The sequence below is a fragment of the Typopeltis vanoorti genome, chromosome 11 (assembly GCF_054136105.1).
Source record: "Typopeltis vanoorti isolate ZY-2024b chromosome 11, IOZ_Tvanoo_1.0, whole genome shotgun sequence".
In the NCBI taxonomy this organism is placed as follows: Eukaryota; Metazoa; Arthropoda; class Arachnida; order Uropygi; family Thelyphonidae; genus Typopeltis; species Typopeltis vanoorti.
The window spans coordinates 120,495,805-120,503,564 of record NC_143559.1 but is presented as its reverse complement, the minus strand read 5'-3'; the positions used below and the strand labels follow the sequence as shown (position 1 = coordinate 120,503,564).

At 34.2% G+C, this 7,760-nt stretch overlaps 1 protein-coding gene across 5 annotated transcripts in view; it reads left to right on the top strand.

Moving 5' to 3' along the window:
- The first annotated feature begins 6,079 nt into the window (after positions 1–6,079).
- The window catches only part of LOC150102005 (WD repeat and SOCS box-containing protein 1-like), a 269,640-nt gene continuing 267,959 nt past the window's right edge, over positions 6,080–7,760 (top strand). For 4 of the 5 annotated variants that reach the window (XR_016549016.1, XR_016549015.1, XM_090400168.1 and 1 more), the window contains exon 1: positions 6,080–6,211. The gene's annotated coding sequence lies outside the window, so the exon portion shown is untranslated. Of the gene's footprint in view, positions 6,212–6,508; positions 6,842–7,760 lie in introns of those variants that run through there. The other variant, XM_090400167.1, reaches the window with a different exon arrangement.

The window sequence follows — 7,760 nt, the reverse complement described above, 5'->3', positions numbered from 1 at the left end:
TAGAATGCTGATGAAACTTCATCAGCATTCTATCTGTTCAAATGTAATTATCCCCCCCCCCGCGTTAACGGATTATTGTCTTTATGTGCACTGTATCACTTGGAATTTCTATACTGCCCTACGATATTTACCCTTTTTTGCTGCACAATTTATTTATTGTGTCTCTTCCCAAATAAAAACGAATTTCACATGTGCGAAAATAAATAATCAAAACGTTTGTTTACATTGGAAAATTATGCTAAATATTTATATTTTTAAAATAACATTTATTGAAATAAATATGACATTTTGCTTTCTGTCCTTGCAAAATAAAATTATATGGGTCGCACATTTCAATTTTAGGAACGATTTTTTTTTTTTAACTGGATAACAAATGATGTTAAACTGCATTACTCGGGGGTTTCCGATTGTGTCTTTTTAATATCAAAAATGTATAGCCAATGGTATTTTATCAGATATTCTTTGCCTTTGTCTTTTGCTTAAAACTGCAACAGTACAATTACTTTGGAAAAATAACGAATTCAAACAAACAAAAAGAAAGTGCATATATGTTATCTAGCAGTATTTTGTGTGTGTGTGTGTGTGTGTGTGTGTGTGTGTGTGTGTGTGTGTGTGTGTGTGTGTGGTGATAATTTTGGGAGGGGGAGTTTACTTCTTTTAAACTTTCTTACATATTGTTCTTTTCAATATGATATTCTTTTTTATTCCACTTAAGAACAAGTAACGATTACTTCCGATTTCAAATTCTGCATGTACTCTTTTATCTTGGAAAGCATGAAAATAAAAACATGAAAAGCTAATAATTGGAAATCTAAACAGCAGAGAAAATGAATCCCAGACATATATTTTGAGAAAATATGAAAAAAAAAAGGGCAGCCATAGCTAATAATAATGGTAAATATCTCCTGTTTAGATCTGCAATGATCAGCTTTTCTGTTTTCTTTATGTCAGCTGCCTTCTCTAGGTACTCGAAAGATTCCTCCACTTCTTTCTTAGGAGAACCTTTTGTGGGACCATAGGGACAAATGTTTTGTTGATAAATTCTCTATTTTGAAGTTTGCCCACATAGCTGCACTTGAAAATGTCTCCAAATCAGAAAGTTTATGTTTGGTGTTGAATGCTATCATTATTCTTTCCTTTATTTAAATCACTATTATCTGAACATGACATCCTAAATGAAGACTAAATTCGCTTGTAGTGTTCACTTTGTCTGAGTAATACCAATCATATTCAAATGAACCTTTTTAAATTGCTTTGTGAGTTCAATTTTCTTTCAATTGAGAGTCCTTATGCTGATTGTTTCAATATTTAATTAGGAAATTTTTGTTATTTGTTTTAGAAGCTCACTTTTTACTGTTCGCCTTACTTCTCTTAAGAAAACAGCAATGCTTTGTTTTACTTGGCGATCCTCTCCAGCATCATGAAACCATATCATGTTGTACCATCAGCTAAATCTCAAATTTCCAGCCCATTCTCATTCGTTTAGAACGCAGTGTATACCTACTAAAATGTGCAACATGCGGTGGGGTTTGAACACTGGTTAGGTCAGAAACCCCAGTTAATTCTCTGCATTCCTTAAATGCTGTGTACATGTTTCTTCTCAATGGCACTTCTCTTAAGTGACCCTTAAGCGAAGTGCTCATTGATATTGAAAAAAGTAGAGTTAATTCTCGACATCCAGAAATATAATGGCCAACCCAGTGCCTTAAGAATATAAAGGTTACTAAACATTTCTTAAGACCCCTGGCTGATTTGCTCCACATCCTTCAGACAATCCATTGCTCACTGCTTCCACGATGAGCTAACTACATGTTATATTAAAAAAGTCCTATAGAAGAACCTACTAGTAGGAAGCCACTATTGTGCTTACTGGAGACCTGAGATGTCTTGGAAAAATGTCAGTATTTGACCTATAGAGAACAGTATCTGAATTATCTAACCCTTGTCCACCTCATGATATTAATATACGATACCTGTATAATTATTTTGTAGTTGAGATTACCATAAGCAGAGTCTGAATTATCTAACAATTGTCTGCACCATGATGCTAATGCACTATACCTATATAATTATTTTCTAAATGAGATTATCATTAAAAAGACTATTTATGACAATAACACCATATTTATAGTTAAAGAATTGGGTAGCTCCAGTTTTGTCACGCTCTCATCTTCTGTAAGTCTAAAATTCATTAAGAGAAATGAAGTCACCTCTCCACATAAGGACTGACTGCCCACTGATTTCCAAAAGGTAGCAATCAGTGTTTCTGCCTACTTCCTTTGGATGAACGAAGAGAGTAAAGGTTTTTTTAAAACTTTGAAAATTCGAACTTATATTCTATTCTGCAAACTAAGAATGGCGCTTCTTGTTTTGTTTACTCTTATTTGCAGATTGATTTAGTTGTCATATGCTAAAAGCAGATATAAAGATCACCCTAAATGTAGTTTTCATTATTTTTTTCGGATAGGTAGGAACACCACACAGACATTCAAAACATAGTATCTTTTTGTTTGCTTCATTTGAAGCACAAATTGTATAAATTTAGTATTCACAGAATGTCACATCAAGCTTCATTTTTGGCATAGTCCCTATGTACTTGTAAGGAGAGTAGCAAAGGACTAGCTACATTGAGGAACTTGCTGATATTGCTGAGCCAGGTTTGCCTGTCGCCAGGAGTTTTCATTAAATCTATCCACTTTAAACTACACAAGCGATTTCTTTTTGGATGAATTTATGTATATATTGCTACGTGAATTAATCTGATTAGCTATTATGAACGCAATCTATAGGCAGAAAAGGTTTTTAGATAACAAAAATAAATAAAACAATTGCTCTGATCCTTTTATTCTCCAGAGAAATTAGGCAGAATTTTTTTTAGTTGTAACCAACTTTTGAAAGCCTAGTCGACAGCTATTTCCTCCTGGACCTGGAAACTTTAATTTTCAATCCCGCCAACAGATAACCCGATCAGAAGAACCCACACAGTTAACAGACATAATGTACTGATTTCATAGCTTTAGTTATTTGTGTGGTAATCCATAACAACATCAGGGCAGCAGTGCTATGTCTTCATTAGAAGTTAATGTCAACTGCATTAGACTGCAGCTGATGATATGCCACATATGAATTCTCACTAGATGTCAATATTCAACCAAACTTTTTTTTCAGGAGTCTATTCTCCTAAAATCTTATACTTGACGCATTATCCGTAGATCATATCGAAGGTCTCCTTCCCATTTTCCTAGGTACTCCTACTATTATTTTGAGAAATCCCTCCTTCCATTTTTCCAGTATGCTTAAAATACCTTTAACTTTCGTCTATCAATACTATTTAGAATATAAATGTCCTACTCGTGTGTCCTGGGTTTTTCAGCTTCATTTCTGAAGTATTCAAAGTTTAAATAATTCTCTAACCATTGTCTTGGCCCACTGCAAGTTGATGATGGATCTTCCAAATATTCTCTGACTGGACGTCCTTCAAGAACCTTCAATCTTAACAGATTTTAGATTTGGTTAGCTTCTCTATCTCACTTATCTCATTAAGTTTGTCAAGAATTCATTCTAGCTCTTTCCTTTCATCACAAAGAATTATTACTTCGTCAGAATATATCCGTGGTTGTTAATTTACTGTGCCCTCCTAATTCATCTCTTCGGTTCACCTAATGTTATATGCATTACATATTCAGAGCCGATTCTGAATAAATGAGGAGAGAGAAACTGAACATTATTACTCATCTCCCTTGTCTACCCCAATCCAATCCGTTAACGTTACAGCTCTCCCCCCCAAATAGCAATCTGTTCTCTGTGTAAGTTAATTATCAACATAGTAATGTTAAAGTTTTCATCACCTTCCCAAATATCGCACGCGGAACAAGTTAACAGTTAACACCGTTGAGTAGTCTAAAACGTGTATTATCGAAGGGAATACTTCACAATGATCATGATCTGCCAGAAGTAAAGAATCTGATCTCTTGAAACCTACTTGTTCCTCACGTACCTCAAGGTTAGACACTGACTTTAAACTGTTTAGTATACACTTTAGTAGAATCATGATTTCATGAGAGATTAAGTTTTAATTTTATAGCTAATAATTATGGCAACAATGTTATAGCTAATAATTTTTTTAAGAAAGTTTGTGTAGTTCATTGGAAATGGTATTTCCACCCACAGAGCTAATCTGCCCAAAGAAAGACCAAAGTTCAATTCTAGTCGTCGAACGTTTTCTAACACTTTATTCGACTGGTTTCCGAGTTACTCGGAAACCAATCGAATAAAGTGTTAGAAAACATACGGGATGAAAAACCATTCGACTGGTTTTTCATCCCGTAAACACAAGAAAATCGACCGTAGACCCTACACCATCCCATACAATAAATATAGTGTTAGAATTAAGGAGCACGAGTTGGCAGCACTTCTCAGCCATCTCTTCACTGGAGGTGGTTTATTATTAGTAATAGATTTGCTACCAGTGGAGATTGAACGGTCCCTCAATTAGACAGGGCTAAAACGGTCTCGCCTACTTCCTATAGGATAATAATAGGTGTTAGCGAATTTATCTATAATTGTAAGATAACTGTAAGGTAGTAATTTTCTTTCAGCTAGAATTTACCCAAATTTGAAATTTCTATGGCCTCTACTCACTTCCTTAGGTATATAATTGGCACCTTAAGTATACTTAATTTTATCACATCAATAACAATAATTCATTTCCCCACAATGGCTTAATATATATACTTCGCAAAGTATATATATTATGTTGCGTATTTTTCATATATATTTTGTTGCGAAATAGTAACATTGATGAGATAAATTAATTATTGTTAAGTGGAAAAAACTTAAATATTATAAGATATCAGTTATATATATATATATAAAGATCACTGATACTTTAAAAAAACTTTTTTTTCCTTTGTCAATCATGCAACAGAAGGAGATCTGAAATACAGAATTCCCAGCAGATTGGAAGTGTCAAGATTTTGGCCATTTCAGCAGACCTCTACCCCTTATCCAAAAGCTGTTGGTTCATATTCCAGCGCGTTTTTAACCCCAGTGCGAAATACACTTAAACTTTCTTCTCCACATTTAAAGAATGTCTCTGTAAGCGAGTTGATATCACAGATATCAACTCACTTACAGAGACATTTCGTCGAGACCCGAAGAACATTTATAAAGTGAGGTCAGTTATCTCCTCTCATATGAACTTGGCACCATGACACACAAAGCTCATCCAACCATGCTTTAAACTGATTCAGTGTGATTCGCAACATTCAGACAATTTATTCCACTCACCATCCACTTTCCATGTAAAGAACCTCCTCCTCCTCACACCCTCCTTATACAGTTTCCAGGGATTTCCTCTTGTTCTATCCCCTCCCATTCTATGAAAAATCTCTTCCACGCCAATATGATAACAACCCGGACTAACTTTTGAGCTGAAGGTGAGTTGGCTGGTTTCATGTGGAAGTGGCAGGATTTTTGATTCTACAAGACATACAAACATACAAACCAACAAGCGAATACGCTGTTGACGGATATGGCATATTATGCAGATTGGCTAACTACTCTATCGTGGTATGTCGATATATCAATTTGGTTAATACGAAGCCAAATTACATGGCAGTGACAAGCCACTTAGCATAACATAAGGAAAACATGAGATTTCAAACAGCCTGTTCATTAAAATCACAAAATGGTTTAATTCAGCAATGTATATTAATCCATAATAAATATATTATAAACTTTTATTTTATTTTTATTTCCTCTCCATATACAAACTATTGTAGATTCTACTATTGGCTGAAATATAATTTACTGCAAAACAAAAATTAATAATTATATGTGAATAATATAGTATCCGTACTTCATATAATTCAACTATGTATTAAATGATAAGAGCTAAATACAAAACAACAAAAAAAAAAGTAAATAAATAATAGCTTCGCAATCTCTCGGCGGAATCGATTCTCAGATGAAGATTCTGGTTACTATAGTGAACCTCATACCGGAGAAATGACGCTGTTACCCTGATATGAACCAATGAGAGTAGATCTATCGTCCACACCCTAACAACAGTTCAACGTATTCTTCTGTGTCAGACATATGAGCTTTAGCTTGTGTAGGTAGAATTCCATCTTTTGGTATAGGTTGTCGTTTCAAATTTCCTAGGTTTTTTTTGGTGTTATCGCTATCATTACATTCTTCTAATAATAAAGTAAGTACTAGTGATAAATAGAGTATTAAGGGTGTCGTTGTTAGTCTTTTTACTTCCTTTTTTTTTGAACGTACATATAAAACTGTCAACTTTGACTATATTTAATCATAATAGGACGATTTAACATCATCTATATAGTTCGATTAACATAGTGTTTCCAATCACAGTGGACTAATTTGTGGACAAAACATTGAATTGCAAACTATGTCGATAGCAATAAAGCAGCCTTTATTATATAGGATTATTTTAACATGCATTGAGTCTTAAAGTAGCAGTGTCCGGAGAAAGCAGCATGCCAAAGGAATTGTCTTTCAATTAATGATCTTAGAGAAATGGGGGTTGAAATAGGAAAGTGATAGCATTTTGTAAGATTTAAGGAAACGCCTTTGTTATTAACGTGACACACATATACATTAATTTATAGATAATTATAGTTTAAAATGCGTATTATCGTTGTGGTTTAAAGCGATGTAAAAATGTTGTTTCTTGGATATCTTGATCGTGCTGTCCTCTTTTTCTCTTTGCCGAGAAGGCTACGTGACTTGTGCCGCGTTTACTCATGGCTTAGCGCATTCCCTGGTATTGAGTATACCCGTAAGGAACATAGCAATCAAATGTCTTTGTGTTGAAGTAAGCGATATTATATTAGGAATGCTCACTTATTAATATTTTATACATGACATGACATAATGTTTCTTAATTTTAAAATGCTAACGTTGAAAACGAAATATTCGAGGATTGTGTTACACGAGTGATAGTTTATTGAGCCCGCATATAGTCATTCTTGCCTAGTATCAGATTTTAAAGCATCTCCTGGAAATCTAAGAGGTTTACTCATGAGTTCGGCATGATTGTCTAACTTATCAATCTGCCGCTGATTTCTGAAATCTGTGATAAAACATATCAACTTACAGGAATCTTCAGGACTTTCTTCTCTTGCTCTCCGGAATGAATAAGCCTTGCAATGTGGAACGTGGTGTGTGTTCATAACATTGGGAAAAGCGTAGTGGCGTAACTATCATACACAAATCCGCAATGCAGGCTGGTGGGAAGCATGTGATAGTTAACACGATCTCAGGAAGTCGTTCAAAGCTATTGTACAGCTTATGTTTCGATCATACAAAAGGGACCCATCAGAAGTTCTCAAGGACCCCACAACTCATATTAAAAGCTTGTTGAGAGGAAGGAGAAAAAATCACAGCTAGGTTACCATTCTGTTGCTGCACTTTTTGTACAAACTATTACTAGTAGCCGTTTAGTTTTTTTTTTTTTTTTTTTAGAAGATATTATATTTCTCGTATGAATATTGTTGGGATCATTACCAAAGATGAAATTTAATTTCGAGATGTATGAATTTCATAACAGAAAATGTTTTTATATTTATTTATTTTAAAATTGAAATCCTTTACTGTTATTCCCCAACAAATATGACCACAGAATAACATCACCAAGTAGTAGTTCTGAAATAATGGTCTAGACTCTAGAGACTGGAAGAAGTCCGTTTTCATACCACTATATAAGAAGGGAGATATGAAGAATTGCAAGAACT